Source organism: Microplitis demolitor, chromosome 5 (assembly GCF_026212275.2).
Source record: "Microplitis demolitor isolate Queensland-Clemson2020A chromosome 5, iyMicDemo2.1a, whole genome shotgun sequence".
Taxonomy (NCBI): Eukaryota; Metazoa; Arthropoda; class Insecta; order Hymenoptera; family Braconidae; genus Microplitis; species Microplitis demolitor.
In genome coordinates this window covers 12,906,325-12,928,451 of record NC_068549.1, presented here as the reverse complement: position 1 = coordinate 12,928,451, position 22,127 = coordinate 12,906,325, and the positions used below count along the sequence as shown (strand labels likewise).

The 22,127-nt window shown below is 29.6% G+C and overlaps 1 protein-coding gene across 8 annotated transcripts in view; it reads left to right on the top strand.

The window, feature by feature from the left end:
* The first annotated feature begins 1,598 nt into the window (after positions 1-1,598).
* LOC103574506 (peroxisomal acyl-coenzyme A oxidase 3) overlaps positions 1,599-22,127 on the top strand; it is a 343,167-nt gene continuing 322,638 nt past the window's right edge. The window contains exons 1-3 of one of the 8 annotated variants that reach the window (XM_053739242.1): positions 1,599-1,730; positions 1,869-2,063; positions 4,800-5,010. The gene's annotated coding sequence lies outside the window, so the exon portion shown is untranslated. Of the gene's footprint in view, positions 1,731-1,868; positions 2,064-3,267; positions 5,011-15,195; positions 19,198-20,528; positions 20,686-22,127 lie in introns of those variants that run through there. The other 7 variants (XM_053739246.1, XM_053739247.1, XM_053739244.1 and 4 more) reach the window with 7 other exon arrangements.

The window sequence follows — 22,127 nt, the reverse complement described above, 5'->3', positions numbered from 1 at the left end:
GTGTCGTCGAATTTATAAAAAATAAAAGTGTGTTCTAGATGAATTTTTAATCGTAATTATCGTATTTTATCGTTTTTAATTAAAATATTTATTATTAATTTGAACCTAATTGACGTTAGTTTTTCATCAATTTTTATAAACTGCCGCGCATGCGCATGAGACCTGTCAATAATGGGGTCCATGATATGTCAATGGTTGGCTCTTACACTATTTTACCCCGTCAATAATACCAGCACTCGACTTGTTGGTTTTTAATTAATATATTTTTTATTTGATTCATTGCTATTGAAGTAAATTAATTTAAGTATACAAGTAGAGACATCAATTAAAACGTCCAATGCAAAGGAAGTTGATTATATTAATTTTAAATACAAAAAAAAAATTCAAACAATCATAGACATTCTTATAGTGTTAATAATGGACGCTTTTACCTTATGCTTGGCGACGACGTTCAGACACCGAAATGGCCGCGCGGAGCCCAAATTTCAACGTTAAATTAAAATTATAAATAACGGAGCTACAACTGAGGGAGTCGAGACTTATTTTACTAAAATTTTCTCCTCTTTTAGGATATTTTTTTTAATTTCAGATATCTTTAATACTTTTGAAGTTATAGCTAAAAAATGGAGATTCCCTTTTTGTCTCTTCGTTTTTTGTTTATAAAAAATGAAATTTTTAATGGCGGATAAAAAAAAATACCCATTACTCAGAATGAAATTCTAAATCCAATGCACCAATCGCCATATTTTTAGGAATGGTTTAAAGATTTTTCGCAGAAAACTCACTTCTCGACTAGACTAGTCGAATACTTTGAATCGTCTTTTTTATGGGCATTTAACATTGCAAATCGTTTCGAATCATTTCTTTTAATCAGGGACTCGGAACCATGAATTTTTTTTCAAGCTAAAACAACAGCTTCATATATTTAATTAACCCGATGTATTTTATGAAAATATGACACTGGCAAGTCTCTTTTACCTACTGAGAAAGATAGTTAATAACTAACAGTAAAAAAAAAAAAAAACTAACTCAAATATATTTAGTGTTCAATTTAATTTAAATGATCTGCTAGATCTCGCCCATAGATTTCATTTCGGTTTAGAAATTTTATTCCGCGAAAAAAGTAGCCGCTTTCAGTTTGTACCAGGAGGTGTGACGTTGAAAGTGATCATCTTCCAATTGTAAAAAAGAAATATACTCACAGGAAAACCCATCAGGGAGCATCATCGATGGGGAAAAAATACATATTAAGTTTTATAGAAAAATTTTCCTTTAGTCGTCACTTTCAACTAAATAAAAAAAAAAACAGATAGAAACTACAATTGTGAATATTGAAAGGGGTCGTAGAAGTTGTTCATTACTAGCATTGTTATTTTTTCATTATTATATTATCATGATTGATAATGAAAATTTTTTTATTTATTTTATATTATTGAAGGAATGATTGAGGTGTATACTTTCTTTTTCTTTGTTAGGGTGCAGGATCCCAAGCTACGATACTGATTGAGAAAAAAAAAATAATGGCCACACGTAGCACTTTCCTTTTCTAATAATCAGCTTAACATGTTTTAATGCGCTTTGCTCAGCCCGTACTTTGCTCAGTTAACTTGGCTATCTGAGTTGTTTACGTACTTGTTGAGTATTAACTCATAAAAATATATACATATATATATTTATGTACATACATATATTTTCTACAGTATTGTTACTCAGTCATTGTTTATAGATAAGTATGGATAATTTATTTCTATTTAATTATAAAAATCATATTGTAAAATTGTAAAAACATTGATAAAGAATAAATGAAATCACGCGAAAAAAATTTCACATGTTTCGATACTTTAAAATGCTGAATCATACTTTTTTAGGTAGATATGACAGAAATCTATCTATCACATTGGCCTTCATGGTAAATTTTTCAAATAATTTCGTCATAATCTAAGTAGTCGAGGATGTTCCAAAAAAAAATGATTAAAAAATTTATACATTTATTGGACTATTTCAAATTGAGGAACTATTTTTTTCACGGAAAAAAATGAACTATATAAATTGAGAACGACGAAGTAATATAATAATAAAGTGATCAGTGAATATTATCATTCTAAATAGTAATTTTTTCATTTATGATTAAGACGCGAATAATTACAGGATAAGTATGAAAATTTATTGTCTACACAGTTGAAAAATTTGTGTTAAATTCAACACAAATCACATGTCCCAAACGGTCCACTCAATTTTTTGTGTTAATTTAACACTTTATACTTGTGTCAAACAATAACGCAAGCTTAGTGTTGAATCGATTAACACCAAAATTTCGTAAATTTAACATTTTTTTGTGTAAGCCCAACAAACCTGTTGTGTTAAATTGAACTAAAAAAGTATGTTAAATCTACATTTTTATGAAAATAGTTTTAACAAACTACTATGTGTCAAATAAATTCTAGTATTTGTTTAAAAATTCAACGCAACTTATAAATTATTTTTACTTAAATTAAATGTCAATGTAACATACGTCTAGCATTGAATTTAAGTCAATGACTATGTTAAAGTTACATTGTTTCACTGTTGAAGAATGAAAAGTTGACTTACATAATTAAGATATCAGTTCAATATTAATTAATTCTTAAAATGTTATCATAGGAATTTTATAAATTGTACTTCCTTAAAATAATAATAATAATAATAATAATAATAATAATAATAATAATAATAATAATAATAATAATAATAATAATAATAATAATAATAATAATAATAATAATAATAATAATAATAATAATAATAATAATAATAATAATAATAATAATAATAATAATAATAATAATAATAATAATAATAATAATAATAATAATAATAATAATAATAATAATAATAATAATAATAATAATAATAATAATAATAATAATAATAATAATAATAATAATAATAATAATAATAATAATAATAATAATAATAATAATAATAATAATAATAATAATAATAATAATAATAATAATAATAATAATAATAATAATAATAATAATAATAATAATAATAATAATAATAATAATAATAATAATAATAATAATAATAATAATAATAATAATAATAATAATAATAATAATAATAATAATAATAATAATAATAATAATAATAATAATAATAATAATAATAATAATAATAATAATAATAATAATAATAATAATAATAATAATAATAATAATAATAATAATAAATGGTCACGATGTTGCAAATAACGATCACCAATATATTTAGAAAATAAAGTAATCATTTATTCAAAATTATAAAATTTTACATAAAATAATCGGTTAGTACGACATTTGTTTCTTTAAACTCACTTATTTAACTTGAAAATACGACAGAGTATACTCTCCGCAAACATCCGATTTTTGAAAAAAATTATACCATCCTAATAATAATTATTTATTTTTCACAAAATATTCTTTAAATTATGGATAAAAAAAGTCACGAACAATAATTTCCATAAGAATACTAAATGATAAACTTTTAAGCAATATGATGATTTTATAGGTTATGTTGGATGATCATAATTAATTCATTTATTATAAGGATATTATGTGACATAAAAATTGAAAAATTTTAATAAATTAATATTTATTTACCTGACACAGTAGTGAAAATTTTTCTTATTCTAGTATTCACAGTCACGTATTAAATGATTCCAAACTATTCGATTAACAAGCAAATTTTCGTTGCACTTTTGGACGAAGCACGCGAGAAGAGTGAGCATCCTCCGACAAACAACACAAAATTAATGTTGACTTTACTTCTTCAGTATGTTATGAAATTTGGTCAACACAATGTTTGTGTTAGTATCTAGACAAATCAAATGTTGTCTATAATATATACCAACTTAATTGTGTTAAGCAAACAAAAATAATATGCAATAAATTCTCGCCTCACACCGTATAAATTATCGAAATTCACTCAACCGTTACTTTCCCTTCCAGATTTGAATCACGGTGGAAACACCACGGAATTGTGAACACAGTGGATCCACCGTGGTTACACGGTGGGTTTGTTCCATTTTACCACCGTGTATCCACTGTGACTACGCTGTGTATCCACCGTGATTCCACGGTAGCTTTACCACTGTGTATACATCGTGTTTCCACTGTGATTACGCGAAGTATCTACCGTAATTCTACGCTGACTTTGTGCGATTTCACCACCATGGTTTTAGGGTGTATCCACTGCCTAATCACAGTGGAAACACCATGTACACACGGTGGATACACCGCGTAATCACAGTGGTAAAATGGAACAAACCCACGGTGTTTCCACCGTAATTCAAATCTGCGAGAGTTGTGTTAAATTTGAGTTAACACAAAAAATGTGTTGTCTAGATTACTCATAAATTCATTAACACAAAAAACTCGTTAACTTCAGACAACACATTCAAATTTACTTAAATTTACACTCGACGGTGTCAAATAATTGACACAAAATATTCAACCATTGAATTTTTATACACAAGAACACAAAATTTTCAACTGTGTATGCAAGAAAAGTTACTATTTGAACTTTAAAAATCGTAACTGAAACTTGACAACACGAATTATAAATTATTTATTATTTGGAATGTTAAAATTCTCCATATTGACATCCGGGTTCCGGGTCATAATTTCAAACACTAATTTTTAAAGCTTATTTTTTCCGTGTTTCGAATAACATTGAAACATTGAAAGGGTATCTTGCAATATGACACCAGTTAAAATTTGAGCTCTCAATAAAGATATTAAGAGATGGCTGTTTACAATTTTCAATTTTTTATTTAGGAACATAGTGAAAAATTTACAATCTCTGAATGGATCAAAATACAAAAAATTTTTATAGAAAAATTTTATAGCAAATTTATGGATCTATAAAAAATGTCCTTTATGTATTTTGCATAAGTTTGGCCATTAAAAAGATATCCAAGGTCAAAGTTCGATGCAATTCAAAGAATTTGGTTTTGCTGGTTTTGAATTTTATAACATATCAACTAAGGTATGGATCCCAATTTCTGACACTTTAAGAGTGGCAGCTGAGGTTATTCTATGATCGATAGTATGAAATTCAATTCAAATAAATAATATTATATATAATAAACAAGCTTAGAATTTTCAGATAAGATCATAAGTTCAAAATAATTACTTTGAGCTAATTAATGGAAGAATTTAATATTTATGATGAATACGACACAATTTTTTCACAGACATAAACAACTTAAATTATGTTGCAGAATATTAATGCATACTATAAATTATTAAAATTAATAATAATAATTATTCACATAAACAAACTAATTATTACTAACATTGGAAATCATGATTAAATATGAGGATCAATAACTGTGACATACCTATAAAATTAAGCCTAGTTATTCACACTCCCATTTTACTAACAAAATGTTATTCAATACGAAAGAAAATTATGGGAAGTTTTGATATGCATTATGGGAGTAGTTCCCATAATGGCTTAGGAATTGTAACCATACTATTATAGGGATGGTTCCTATATTTTATAGGAACCATCTCTATAATAGTATGGGTACGATTCCTACACCATTATATAAACCATTCCTATAATGCTATGGGAAGTATTCCTATAATAGTATGGGAACTATTCCCATAATGTTATGGGAACCATCCCTATTATATCATAAAATATTTTTTTGCAAAGTACACAGAGAAAAAAATATAGTGAAATTAACTAAAAAATATGGGAAAAATATGGGAATAATTACTAAATCTAAATAATAATCTTGAAACGCTTATGATTTATATGGAAAATTCATAAACAGATGAGTAAATTTAACTTTCCCGTTAAGTGAATTACTATGCCGTTTAGTAAATTGTACTATTCCGTTTAGCGAATTTTACTATCCCGTTTAGTAAATTTTACTATCCCGTTTAGTAAATTTTACTCTTCCGTTCATTAAATTTTACTATATTAGAATGGAAAAAAATGAAATTAAATTTTTATTAGCTTTTAACTTTTTATTTTTATTACCATCATTTTGATTATTATTGCTATTTATGTCATCTGTATTAGTGTTGGTGTCGATTTTTGTTTTTTAAAAAATCACTTGTAATGCTATCCCCACCAAATTTTAATTTTATCTATACATATTAGAATTTACTATACAGATAGTAAAAAAATGTAATCGTGTTAGCAAAAAATACATTGCGTATAGTAATTTCTAATATTTTGTATAGTGACAAATCCTGTATTGTATTAGAAAATTAACTTTCTTAAATTTGTATTTATTAAAAATACTGATAGTAAAATTTACTATACAGATAGTAAAAAATACAATTGTGTTAGCAAAAAATACATTACGCATTGTAAGGTTTCATATCTTATTATGTAATTATTACTAACTAGTAAATTTTACTGACCGGTTAGTAATAATTACAATACAGATTGTATATTTTTCCTTTGAATATTACTATAAGATTCTAATTTTTACTATATTTTTTTCTTCGTGTATATATTATGGGTAACATTCCTATAATTATAGGAACTGTCCTCATAATTGATAGTCGTAATTCTTATACTGGTGTCGGAAATTTTACAAAATTATGGGAACCATCCCCATAATTTTCTTTCCACGTACGTATTTTTTATGATATTTTTAAAATTGCATAATAGTGATAAAATGAGAGATCCAATTCCAAAATGCTCTTTTGTATATTGCCTATACTATATTTAGAAAATAGCTTCCATAGCAACGCCTGGTTTAAAAATTTTTCTAACTTCCCGCTAAGAAAATCGATGATTTTCAAAAATTTCGGGAAGTTATTGTTTTCACCCCAATTTTTGAAAATCGACTTTTCATCAGATGTCGACGTTTTGAGGTCCGAGGAAGCTATTTTAACTATTATCAGAATGATGCCCGAGTGTTTGTATGTGTGTGCGTGCGTGTGTGTGTATGTGTGTGAATGGTCTATAACTTTTTAACTAATGGATCGATTTGGATGTTTAAGGCGGCAATCGAAAGAGCTTGTTGGTTATCAACTTTTCTGGAAATTTTAGAACATTTGATTAAATAGACTCAATATTATTTGCGAATTATGAATATATTTATCATATATATTTTTACATATATTTTGACCATATATGTTATTTCCATACGGGATAACAGCGTCATCACTATTATATTTATTTTATTAAAAAGTAAATAGAAATATTAAATATAATTTTAATTAAATGTAATTTTTATTCGGTTTTTTTTTTTTTTACAATGTTAAATTGTAATGTTTGAAGTAATTTTTAATCTTAAAAGTCTTTGTTAAAATTACGATGTTGAAAATTAAAAAATATAACCCACATAGTAAATTTTGAAATAAGACATTTAAAAGATGACGTTAATAAAAGTCTAGTCCACGATTACGATGTTAACATTGTTAATTTTGGTAGAATTTTCTTTCCACGTTTAACGGCGTGTTAAATTTCTATAGTTTGGTCACCGCATTTCAATGTTTTTCGGCAAGTGTGTAAACTTTGACTACGCGCTTGATTTTACAGTCAATTCCTACACTGTAAAAAAAGATTCCTAACTTCAAACCAGATTCGTATGGCTTAAGTACTCCGAGCGTTTGGATACAGCCAAGCGCGTCAAGCGATTGAGTCTACCGCCCTCTACGTTTGACAGTATACTTTGCTCCAACTGTGAGTTTCTTGAGGGAAGGTACCGAATCGTTAGAGCTAACTCTATGGTATTTGATATAACTCAATAACTCTTTTCAGTTAAAAAAAAGAAAAATTAGTTCAAGTCATTTATGCTGTTGATACAATAATGATTTTTGTTTTCTATGAATAAGTTAACAATTTCATTCAAAGTAAATTGTAAGGTGATTGAAGGTATGAATTTTCAGTTAAGTCAAAATTTTATTAAAGCAAATGAATTTTAGTGTTAAAAGTAATATCTTTTTAGGTCCGCAGAAGCTCTCTTTGCAATTGATTCAATAAAAAATCTAGTTATTTCAAATTGCTGTATTGGATTGATCCGAAAAAACAGTAATCTGAATCAAATAAATATTGCCTTTAATTATCTCATTAATAATTTATAACGTTCTCTTCTATTTCACGGGTCCCACGGTGGAGTGTGGTTCGCGCTCAATAGCCGTTATGGCTCTCAGTTGGTTGAAAAACTGAAAGTAAAACTAATAACGAAACAAAATGTCCCACCTAGAGATATCCGGAATCTCCCTGGACCCGCAGCTCTGCTCAGGCTGGGTTAGACAACCTAGTTGGGTGCCAGTTCGTGTGCCCCACGAACAAAATTAACTCAAAATAAAACAACGGAGAAAAATGAAAATGAAAATACAAATAAATGACAGGATAGCGATTTTCAGATTTAGGAATAGGATAGCAAGAAAAAGACAGCAGTAATTGAAATAATAAAAATTAAATACTACCGGGTTGCTGACCATTTGCATTTAATTATCAATATAATAAATAAATCATCAGTCAAATATATATCGCATACTCACATAAATAATATCGAAAAAAATAATAGTAAATCACTTACAAAAAATAATAATAATAGTATGCGCATATAAAATTATAATTCAAATAATAATAATACTGCATAAACAATAAATGTATTGTAAAAAACATATAACTATTAATAATTAATAATCTCACTCGCACGTGAACATATCTGAATATAATCAACTGTGACACTCACAGTATAATACTGGAACAATTATAAATTATTTCATCACTCGCATGTGACCATAGAAAATGTTGAATAAACTAATCTAATTAGGAATTTAAATTATTTCCAATAAGAATTCTCAGTCAGTTCCAATGGTGAAGGTTGCGGTATTTACAAAACAATATTATCCTATACTCAAATAATACAAATAAATAGCACTCTCGAATAAACTAATTATGAGTTATATTTATACCTTGATATCACGCTCACGTGATAAGTAAATAATAAAATAATAACTCACCAGAAACTCAATAATCATAATAACTCAAATTAATATTAACTAATAGATCAAATTAATAACTCAAAGTAATAATAACTAATAACTCAGCAACTGTAAGATCTATATATATATATATATGACTATCAAAACCCAGTCACATACGTTTTGGTCGCAACAAAACTATCATTCACCACGTGACATAAAATAATAATTATATCAAAATATTTCCAGAATAAATATCCGGTATTCAAATAATAATAAATATTTGCGATCAAAAATTAAACATCCATTATGCTCGATCAATACTCATTTCCTCATATGCTTGCAAAAATCTATTAATAAATAATCATCAACTCTGTGATATCCACACGCTTGCAAATGGCCACCAACGCGGGAAAGCAAAGTTACACGCCAATGAATTAACTCAGAGGTACTTACAGTCGTCGTTTACTTAGAGTCAGACACCTTACTGCTACGCTACGGAACCAGCAGGAAAATTTTAGTTTAGTTGTGCTTCTCATACTTTGTTTTCATATTGAATGGATATATACAGTCAACTGCTTATAGATTGATCTAAACGAGATAAATATGTGACTCTTTTTATAAATAAATTTTTTTATCGAATCAATAACATTAAGACTTTTATTCGAATATAGTTCGATATTTGGTAACGAATACATTTATATTCTTGTCGAATATTTTTCAGTTTTGATGTGAGTGCGTGAAATTATTTCTTTAACTTCATCGGATTCTCTCTCCTGTTACATCCTGGTTGATGTTTTGGCGCTGGCGTAGTTGAGCGGTTGATTTCAATTGGACGTAATGAGAACTTACATATAATTATAATGATTATTAAGTATGGGTTGAACAGCCACCGGTGGTTGAAATAAACTGGTTGTTTGATTATATATTATTTTATATCTCATTCCGATTTATTCAATTGTAAAAGAATAATTTGAATAATGTGAAAATATACAATTGAATCAATTTATAAATTTGTTAAAGTTCTCTTAACAATAACTTCAAAAGTGCGAGAAAGAAGTTGAGTATTTATGTTGAGCCTGACTGCTCTTGATGATTCTATATTTCAGACTGATTTCTCTTGATCGAAAAAAACTAGAGTAAGTCTCTTACCAATACGAGGCGCTTGGGCATCAGGCCCGCGCATCGTTCGATATAGAGGCGTGGATCGTGATAAGCAATATTCTCGAATGATCCATTCTCTGTTCTCACGCTTTCTCCGTTTTTATTATTAATAAATGAGTCACTTATCTATGAACAAAAGTTATCTTAGAACAAAATAGATGTTTGTGCAGCTACACGTCTCGAGGATTTACTCGAGGCGTCAGAATTTATTTGTATATAACAAATATTAAGAGAAAAATAACTTTATCAATATATTTTAAATATTCTAAATAATATTATATTATTTTATATTCAATTATTTTATATTATTATATTATATTATTATATTAAATTACTTGATTATATTATATTATATTATATTATTATATTAGATTATGTTCTATAATATAGGGTGACTTATTAATTATGTCACTTGCTAAATTATCAATATGCATCTTAATTAATTAGTTAGGTCTCAGATCGGTCTCTCAATGATTAGTATTTAAAAATAGTCAGATACATCTGCCGAGCAGAATGGGACGTTACACTCCAAGAAACTCGTCGGTTGACACAACACGTTCAGTATTGTAGGAAACAACTTTTATTTGATTGAAATATGTAAAGTTATCAAACCAAACGTTTCAAGAGTTTCAGTTAAATTTCTCAAAATTGAAAAGTTTGCTTCAACAATTTCTTATTTTTAAATCAAATACATCCAAACTTTAATTCAAATTTATTTTACTATTCAATCAAACGTTTGTTTAATTACGGCTAAACTTAAAAACTTTATCATAAACGCTCAAGCGATTTCTCATAATTGAGTAGAGATTTTAATTCAATAAAAATGATTTTCTAGAGACAAACTAGTTTTTGTTGGTTCGAATGAATTTGGTTTCACTGAAGAGAAAATTCGTCAGACTCCTAGGGAGTTTGATGTCAGTACCTCATTTTTTACAGTGTATGATTGATTTTGAATATTACTACGCTGCAGACAAATGACGATAATAAGCAAATTTATTGTTCAATCGCACATCAAGTACATTTGGATCATTTTTTTTTTTCGTAAATTTCATAAAAATCTAACTATTGTCTTTGTCCTCGTGATGAAATTTTCAAAAATTTTGTTACCTTTAAACTCAACTCAACGAGCTTAGTCAGGAAATACATTTGGTTCAAAAGTTTATATATGTATTTATATATGGGGCGTTCCACGCCAAATCGGATTTATTTAAAACTTTTTTATCTTTTAGCATAGGGTGAAAAAGGCCTTCACGATTTGTTTTGAATTTTTTCCTCCAACCGTTTTCGAAATGTCGAATTTTGAAAATGTAGAGATTTCTTTTTTCAAACGCCTGTAACTTTGCGAGTAGGTAGAATAGTAGGTAGAAAAAAATATTTTAATAAATTTATTATAAATTCAACCACAAAATAAATTAAAAAATTATTTTCTTCATCGCAGAGTTTTTAAAAATTTTTATTAATAAGAATAAATTTTTGCCTCTACGGTAATCTGAAAAAATAGACCGGAAAAATAGACCTGCAAAAAAAAGACCCGGAAAAAAACGACCCAGTAAAAATTGACTTCGGAAAAATATATTTTAAGAAAAAATAGACCCGGAAAAAATAGATACAGAAAAATAGACTTGGCAAATAAACTTATCAGCTGACTACCGATTTCATGAGGAACTTCATGCTCGGCCTTACAATTTGATAGTATCATGTCTTTCACCCATACAAATTTCGTGAAAAAAGGACGCTATGTCTCACACCGTTTTCTGTGTGTGTACATTGATTTAATTGTGCACACAAAATTCGTAAAAAAAAACGCTATTTTTTACACCTTTTTGTGTGTGAGTACATTTTTTTAATTAGACACACATAAAATAAGTTAATTAAATAAATAGTATCATTAAAATATTATTCGTATAATAATAGCTGTGTATTGATGCCACATTAAATGATAACCATGCATTATAATGTTAAGAAACTTGTTTTTTGGATAAAATACAAATTTTTATAATAAGACTAAGTCAATGAATTTAATGAAGTTTAGATGGTATCAATGAAAAATGTTTTTCGATTCAAGACTTTATTCAAATTCATTAATAAAATTTGTTTTAGATGTTTTATTGTAGGGTCTATTTTTTCCAGGTCTATTTTTTCCGGGATTCGCTTCTACATAACCTTTTATACACAATAACAGCCGGTAACAGTCTGCGCAAGTCTGTGCATGAACATGAGGTCGGAAAGAGGGAACATACACCCGCTCAATACGTGTTTTTTGTAAATCGACAATTTATACCTAAAAGTTTAAATTTCAATAGAAGCGTGGTTCAAAAAAATTTTTTGCTATTCTTCACTGAGAAGATGCCTATAAATAAACATTTTTGTCTTGATCAAAATTTTATTTAAACCGTTTTTCGCGAAGTTATAGGCATTTGAAAAAAAAAAAAAAATCTACATTTTTTAAAATTCGATATTTTGAAAACGGTTGGAGGAGAAAATTAGAAAAAAATCGTGAAGGCCTCTTTCAACCCATGCTAAAAGATAAAAAAAATTACAAAAAAATCCGAGGTGCAAAAGTGAAATGGTGTCCGATTTGGCGTGGAACGCCCCATATATATATTAGGGTGGGCCAAAAAAAGTGACTATTTTTTTTTCGTTAGTTACAGTGAAAATATTATTTAAGATAATGAAAAAAAAAATCTGTTAAAAGGCCCTGTGACGATAAGAATACCGAATCGGCCCCAGAAAGGAATCGGGCTCATAACTTCAAGAAATATTCGTACCCATGAAATACTTCGATACAGCAAATTTCAGATTGTTATCTACTACCACGTTTGAATAAATCGAAAAATACTGGAAATTAGTAAAAATTGTTATTCTCTACGTCTTGTTAATCGAATAATTTAGTAACCAGATATGTTTTAGGGGATGATGGTAGCGTTTTGGAAAAAAAAATAAGAGCCATATTTGTCTGTACACAGAAAAAAAGGATATCTTGGCGTAAGAAATTTTTTCTTGCCGCAAGAATATTTTTTGTAATTTTGAAAGAAAACGAAAATTTTCTTGCTTCACGAACAAAATTTTCTTAAATTTAGTCATTTTGGCATAAGATTTTTTTTTTATTCAACTGATATAATATATGTTTCTTCAAGTAAGAAATATTTATTTAAAGTGAGAAAAATAAATATTTTGCCCCGATATATAATCCATTGCCCGAAAAGTAAAATATTCTTTTTTGAAGAATAATTTATTTTGAATCGAGAGGTTTTTTTTAGAGAGATTTATTTGTGATTCGAGTCAAGAATTAAAAGTACTTTACTCAATGGTAAGAAATATCTTGGCTTAAGTATTTGTTGTGTTGCGGTAAGTAAGTGTAGACGTTTGAACTAACAGCAACTGCGCTCACGGCTCAACGCAAAAATTATCTTGGGAAAGCTGACTGTACTATACTAAAGTGGCGGTAATGTAGACTCTACGTTGTACAGTGTGCTAACTGGATATGGGTAAAGTGAACGAACGTTTATGAAATGGTCGGGTAGCATAACTGGTAAAGCTGTCAGGTTGAAAGATGATAGAAAGGTACATATCTTTTTGTGAGGAGGGGCAAGGGGGGGCACAAAAAAATGATAAAAAAATTCAGCTGGTTTAGGCCGGAGTACCAAGAGTACTAATTGTCAGATTGTTCGATGATGGAAGTGCTCAGATATTTATCTGCTCTGTCTTCCCCCCCCCCTCCTCTCTACCATAGAAATCTGAGCTCTTTCATCATCGAACAATTTTACAGCCAAAGCCCTCCCCCCACATACACAAAAAGATCTGTGCCTTTTCATCATTGAAGAATCTAACAGTTAGTATCCTTGATACTCATTAACTTTACGCGGACCATGAGAAAGACTATTCGGTAATAGTACGCTAAAGACCAATGGAAGTAGACTCTACCCCCTCAAACCTCAACCAAGACTTCTCATTGGCCAGCTCTTAACTTTTCTCTCTCTCTTCGAAAGCCAGCCATCTCATTGGAGCGCGGATACCGATTCTTCCCACTCTGTCGAGAACTTTCTAGAAGCCGGACTCTCGGGTATAGAAGAAGGGGATCTGAGAACGGCAGCGTATTCGTTCTTGATCAGTCCTACTGGAAAGAACTATCTTCAGATAGCGAGCAAGGCTATCAGCGCTAAATAGTAAATATTCGAGTGAGCAAGGCTTGAATATTCTCCAGCTACTTCTCAAAACCAAAAGTTCTTTTTAGAACTTACTTTCAAGTTTGATTAGCTCTTCTCAGGGCTAGTCGCGTATGAAACTTTCAATTTGACTTAGTTCTTTTCAGAACCAGTCAATTAGACCTTCGGGTCTCTTGTAAGACCACTTTGCTGCAACCAACGGTTTTTTTAAGGACCACAATCGAACTCTCTCACTGTCGTCTTCAGCATACCAGAAACTCTCAAACGGTGTTTCTCAAGACAACGGCCTCTATCAAGGCCACTAACTATTCAACACGACAAAATTCTCTTCAGTATAAAGCTACATAACCAGCAGACTACTCCTTCAACGTATGCAGTTAGTTAATTGCCATCTTATTTATTTTCTTGTAGAATATTGCGTCTTAATTATGAATGTTTTTTTTTTTTATTATTACGTTTCCGGTGATATAGGGTTCCTGTTTGCATCAACAATTTTTACAGCTCATCTAACGTTAGATATATTTAATTTTTAATTTAGAATTTTCAATTTTCCTTTATGTATATATTTAATTTTGTTATATATATATATATATATATATATATATATATATATACATGCCACTTTTGTATTTAGGCATGTTACGCCTTAACACCCCCCCCCCCTCCTAACGTCAAAATGATCTGAACCCTTCGATCATCGAGCAATCTGATAACTAGTACCCTTGGTATTCCGGCCTACACCAGCTGAATTTTTTTATCTTTATTTTTGTTCCCCTCCACCTCCCCCCACACACACACACACACACACACAAAATGATCCAAACCCTTCGATCACCTTACAACCTGACAGCTAGTGCCTTTGGTGCTCTTTCTGAACCAGTTGGATTTTTTACTCATTATTTATCTGCTCCACCCCCCCCCCCCCCCCCCACACACACACCAAAAGTCTGGCGAAATAACAAAAATATATTAAAAATATATCCCACATATTTGCCGTATAAAAAGAATATATGCGACATACATTTTGATTATATGAAAAATATATATTTTATACACGAAAAACGGCCGAAAGTTATGTATTTGAAATATATTTATTTTATATGTAAAATAAATGTGAAATATATGCGCGTATATTTCACATGTATTCTAATTATATTTTATTTATATGCCACATATATTGTACATGCATCATGAAATATATTTTTTATATATTTTATTTCCATGGGGGATACCACAAATCGAAAAAAAATAAAAATCGATTTTTTGCGCAAAAATCAATTTTTTTTGTCATGATTAACTTCTAAAATGATAAAATACAAAGCTTTTGTGAATGTTGTACTAGTAAAAGCAACGAAATAAATTCAGAACGCTCATATAATAGTAATTGTTCTTTGTGCAATAACGTCAATATTAATATCTAATTATAAACTATAAAAAATATATTTATTATATTAATCTGTTAACAATAAAAATCTTATGAACTCATGACTATTTCTCTTCGCTATCTTCATCAATCACAGTAGTGACATTGTCTTTATTGAATAAAGTATTGAGTATTGCTGCTAGTCTTATTTTAGTTGATTCTGACGATTTTAAAAAACTCCAATTAGAATAAACTCTTAATAAATTCAAATCTTCAGTATAGAAGCGCTTTTTTATGAGATGATCGCTGCAACATCGATTTCCATCCGGAATAAAAATTGTTGTTTTAAATAAAGCATTGCATACGGGCATCTTGAGGAACAACCACCATATTCCAATTTGAAACAGAACATACACAACAATATTTATGAGTTGCAACTGTTCTTTTAATTTGAACTTCAATACATTCTTCTGTATCATCGTCAAATACGAACTCTAAATTAAATGATGGATCATCAGTACTTGACTGACACAAAATCATCGTTGATAGATTTGTTCCAATTCTTTCTAATAATTCACTCGAATCTGAAGGTAATTAATCCTCCAATGCTGTATCCTGATCCTCATCACGTCTCGGATTCTTGTATTTTTTGGAACGATAATTCAAACATAGAATGTCACCAACTACAATTGGATGATCAAAAATCGTTGAAAAATCTTTACCATCTTCATCAGATTGTATATGTTTCGGAGTTCCTCTCGTTTTTTTTCCGAATTTTGAACAAATGCAACACTTTAAATTATTTGCTCTAGCCAGTAAACTCATTGACGTAAATTTGACGTCAGAGCGACGTTACGCTATGTCATTATTTACGTAAGATATAAATCACGAATGAGTCAGGTGTGACATTATTTCACACTTTTTTACGTAAGATTATGACGTAAAACTAATGACGTATACATGACGTTAATGTGGTGTCTGTGTGACATTCCATGACGTCAGTATGACATATGGGTGATGTCAAAATCATCAATCCGGAAAAAATATTTTTGGAAAAAAAAAAAAAAAAATTAAATACCGAATTTTCGATTTGATTATCACCGCGCGAACGCATTAAAAATTCAGAAACAAAAATTGTTAGCAGCAAATGATGAAAAAATCTTGGGCATCTGCTGGGTCCGAACACGGCTCCTCTTGGCTGGTAGTCCTGAACGTTGATCACTGGTCCACATCACGAGAGTTCAAGTCTTGTGCTTAATTGATGTATTTAGAGAGAAATGCCAGTAAAAATAGAGTTCATAAGTTTTCGTGATGGATTTTTACAAAATTAAAAAAAACTCCATAAACTTATGTGAAATTTTATAAAAACAATATTTGTCGGCCTCGATGATAATCATAAAAAATTATATAAAATTTTATTAAGTTTCTTCAAATTTTTCGATTTTCTGTTCTGATGTGAAATTTAAAAAATCTTATTTAATATTTTGCGAAACATTAAATAATTTCACAAAATTGTATGAAATTCAATCGTTAAAAAAATTGCAATACTACACTTTACAATCTTAATATCAAAAGAGTTCAAAGTCTCGTTACATTTTCTTTTTCATCCTCAATGATATTTTTTTCGGTATATGATCTAAAAAAATGAAGTTAATTTTTTAATGCTCACGCTAATTTTTTAATCTAAAACGACTGAAATCTATTATCGAGTTTATCGATTACTTTGGCCCCAAAAATGTTAGACATTTAGTTGTTTTTACACATTTACACATTTTTGAAAATTCATTCTATGATTGTTTTATTTTAATAAATAGATGATAAAAACACTACGACTCAGAAATCACATCAGTATTGCGTAAAATACTGACTTTTCACTGATGTAAAAATATGATTTACGAGTGACATCCATATTACGTATAACCGTGACTTTGCTACTGACATAAATGTATGATTTTAAAACTACGTTATTATGATGTACAGTAATGACTTTATAACTACATAACAATGTGATGTAGATTTTATGTCAAGCGTACGTAATACATAAGTCATAACTGTGACGTCATACAAGAGTCATGCTTACATTAATATGATGTCAAGCGTATGTAACACATAAATCATAACTGTGACGTCATATAAGAGTCATGCTTACATCAATATGATGTCAAGCTTTTACATCATATTAAAGTCATGTAGAACGTCAGATTGACATCTAATTTACGCAAGATGCCGTGACATTTCTATGACCTACGTATGACGTCAAACCAAGGTCATGTGTTCACTGGGTAGGTGTCAACATATTTTCACTCAAATAAGAATATAACCAGACAAAATGACCTATTGAATGCAAATAAAGGCACGACCAGTTTTTGATAAGAATGTCAACATTACGTCATTTTGAGGTTATCGGCAGAAATAGTGGATTTTTTTGAAAACGAAAAACAGTGTTACCAGTTTCGAATTACAGTGCAATCTCATGGTTTCTGAATGAACTGAAAGTTGAGAGGGAAAGTATAAATTATATGAAAACTAGTTGAACTCTGTAAACAATAGTATTTGATACAGATTCGATTATTATAGTTAGAAATAAAGATTATAATAATTAATATAGGTCATTTGTAACCGGGTAAATATAAATAAATTCAATTATTTTTGCATTTAAATTACTTTTGAATTCCCCGCGGTAGGTTAGTTATCCAAAATCGCTTAACCCCGTGATCTAGTTTATCGACTGGTCCCCAGGAGCGCCAATTTTTGGGGGCTCGTTCTCCCGCCATAATTAGAGTTAACGAGAGTGGAAAAATTTACAAAAAATTGCCGAGGGGTCACGAACCGACATTTTTTTAGTGAGTGCACGAGGTGAACGGGACACAATTAGGCGGACCGGCGGAAGAAGATGACGGGCGACCACCAGAAAGCTGCAGGTTATTATAATGCTTTGGAGAGGCTAACTGTGGAACCTTGTAACAGGGAACTTTTAATTCGCTCGATGGATTTATTCCAAAATCTTGTAACAGGGAATTTTTGAATTTTCCGCGCTCAATTGCCGTGATTTTCTATCATGTGCGCGGTCGATATAATCTATTACTGCCCCAGGGTTATCCGGGGTAGAGTGCGACTGTCGTCCCGCGCGGAAATCGTAGGGGCTTGTCTGTCAGTCCCACTTAGTGATAGGGGTGGCTAAGTTTCCGGAAGTTGCCGAATTCGGTCGAGTGGGTGTACAATTATAAGTGAAGAGAAAATCCAGGCCGAGACACACAACCGGATAAGACGCCGAACAACCAAGACGCTCTTCATCATTCAGGTAATTAATTAATTTTAGACTTGGATTCTTTTGTGGAACCAAGCGATAATTTTATTAACTATTATTGATACCAGGCCGTTAGCCGGTACCCTTGATAACAAAATATTAATTATTTGGAAAAACAGGTGAAAGAGCCAGCAACAGAAAAAGGAAAGAAATAGAAGGAAAATAAGACGAGACAAAAACAGGAGGACGCGACGAACGAGACAACAACGAAAGAACCTGAGGAGACGGTGAAACCAAGAGAAAACACACCGAGAATAAAGAAATCAGGTATTAATTAAATTAATTATTTTAGGCCGAAGCCAGAATATTAATTTAATTTACAAATACTTAGTCGTTCGTCGAGGTATCCGCGTCATAGTCAATAATTAATTAGTTATAAAATTAAATCATTAATAAAAATTAAGCCAGACAGTTGTCTAACCGGGTCCAGGCCTAATTGCCGGGTCCAGGGCGTTGTCTTAAAATTCCAGGCCATCACCGGAATTATATGCGTCATAGAAAACTCTAGGCCGATCGTAAATGAGCCAGAATTTTCCATATTCTAGTCCGCGTTGTTACAAATTATATATTAATTAAAATAATTAAAATAACCAAATTAAATATTAATTAAGTTAATGAATGGACCAAATTAATAATTAAAGTAAATTAATAATAAGTAGAATTAGTTAATAGAATTATTATAAACAATACTTGGTACAAAGGAAAATCTATAAGGTAAAAAGTCGGAAAAAGTTGAGTGTTGAGCCAGGATTAGAATTGAGATTTTATTAACTAAAAAAGGACAATATTAATTCTCGTAAAATTTGGATCAGTATTATATTGAAGAATAATGTTAGTTCTGGGAAAGGAATTAAATTAAAATTAATTAATTAATAATAATAATTCTTCTAAATTAATTAATTAATTAAGTGCGTGGCGGGAATAGTCATTTTAAATTCAGTGTGTGTGAAGAAAAGTCCAGGGGACTTGAGTGCGGAGTGTGTGTAGGAAATAAATTTTAAAATGTGTAGAATAGTTAATAAATAATTCGGGAGGTAACCGATTTTAATTGTAAGTCCAAAGGTAGTTGTCAATGTTTTAATCGAGTGTGAGAGTGTGTGTGATGCCAAAGTAGTGGCTAATTAGTCTTAGTCGCCAAAGGTAATTGGTAGGATTTTATTTGGTCAAAGGTACAAGGTCAAATGGTTAATAGTTATAAGGTCTAAGGTTATAAGGTATTAGGTCTAATAGTTATAAGGTGTAAGGTTTAAGGTCAAAAGTTATAAAATTATAAGGTTTTAATTGAAAGGTTGGGAATTAATAAAGTGAATATTATTGTAATAATTAAATCTAAGTTATTTATAAAATTATCCTTCCTCTTCCTTCTCTTACAATTAAATTTTACACCGACCCTGAGCAGTAAGAACCGGTTCTGGAAGACCGTTTAATCCTTCCAGTGGCGTCCTTAAAAAGGAAATTAAGGACGACCAGAGTAACAGCATAGCCCTGTTATAACCTTCCAGAAGCTATAAGTCTTTTGTGTTATCAAATAATTATGTATCCGGCAGAAGGCCGATACAACTAGGAATTTGATCTAATTTGTATTGAACTTTTCACAGATCTACGGATAAATTAAAATAATTGGAGAGAAAAGGAGTTGGAGATTGGCGAGAGAACGAGAGAGAGAGAGCTGAGAGGAGTACAAGGAACGAGGAGGAGAGACGGAGAGCAGTGGAAGAAAGAACGAGAGATTGACACCAGATCGGAAGAAGGAAGGTAAATAAATTGTCGGCAGAACGCCATTATTTATAAAATACACTGAGAAAAAAAGGTACTATTTTCCAAAAAAGAATTTTTCGGCTCAAGAAATCCGTTCGAAATATTTATTTTATTATTATGAATTATCAATTTTTTTAGAAAAGAGCATCAAATTTATTTTTGTTATTATATGAATTTGATATTATATTATGAGTAAACAAAAGAATAGCATTACTTGAATTAAATAAAAATTATTTTCTTCAATTCTACGAATTCTTGAGACAAAATTATATATTCTTGAAAATTATCAAGAATATATGTTCTTGTATCAAGTAAATGTTTTTAATAAAAGTAATTTTCTCTAAGTGTAATAGAAAGTATAATTGTTAATAAGTTTGATTTTGGTCAATCGACACTTCCAGGTTAAAATTTTACATAAGAAATTTTTGGCAAGCAAGCCAGAATCGTAAAGTAAGTACGCGGTTCGTCTGATAAGATTTCTCGGCGAGGAAGCCAGAAATAATCATTAAACATTTAGCAATTCAAATTAAATTAAGAATACTTAAAATAAAATTTTAAAGAAAAAATTTTCAAGTACAAAATTTAATAAAACTGGAAAGGTCAAATGAAAAAAAAAAACTAAGTGCTGTGAGTAGTGATAAAAGATATAATTTATTAAGTATAAAAGTTAATAATAAATTGATGTCAGTAAAATAATAAAATTTGTTAAAGAAAATTGAAGGTGAACGCGAAGAAAGAAATATATGAATCCGAGAGAGACAGCAATAGACGCGCGAAGTGGAGAGAGATAGCGTCGGTCGTTGGCATCAGTAAATTCCATTACTTCATTACAAAAAAAAATTAAAACTGGAAAATTTGTAAATTAAAGTCGTGTCGTATTGAATAGTAATTTAATAAAATCATAAAAGGAAAATATTAGATTCGTTAAAATAAAAATTTTAAAATCGTAAAATTGAAATTGCGAAATAATTGTGTGTGTGTGTGTGTGTGTGTGTGTGTGTGTGTGAATTAAATTAATTCCAGGGGAATTTTTAAATTAATCAATTTTAAATTTATTAGATCCAGTGGATCTGGCAGGTTGCCTTCATTTTAATTAATCATTTATATAAGTCCAGGGGACTCGGTTAATAAAATAATTCCAAGGGGATTTTTTTGTATTATCAATTTATAAAGTCCAGGGGACTAGTTCAGTTAAGATCCAGAGGATCAGGCCAATGGCCAATTTTTTATTAAAAACTTCAGGGAAATTTTTTAATGATTTATTTAATCAAGTCCAGGGGACTTATGATTGTAAGGAATAAAAGTTTAGTATTAATTTTGTGCGATAAAATAATTATAAGTAAAATTAAGCCCAGAGGGCAGTATAATTGTGTGATAAATAAAATTTGATCATCGAATTGAATATAATATTGTGTTGAATCATTTAATCCTTCAATTCC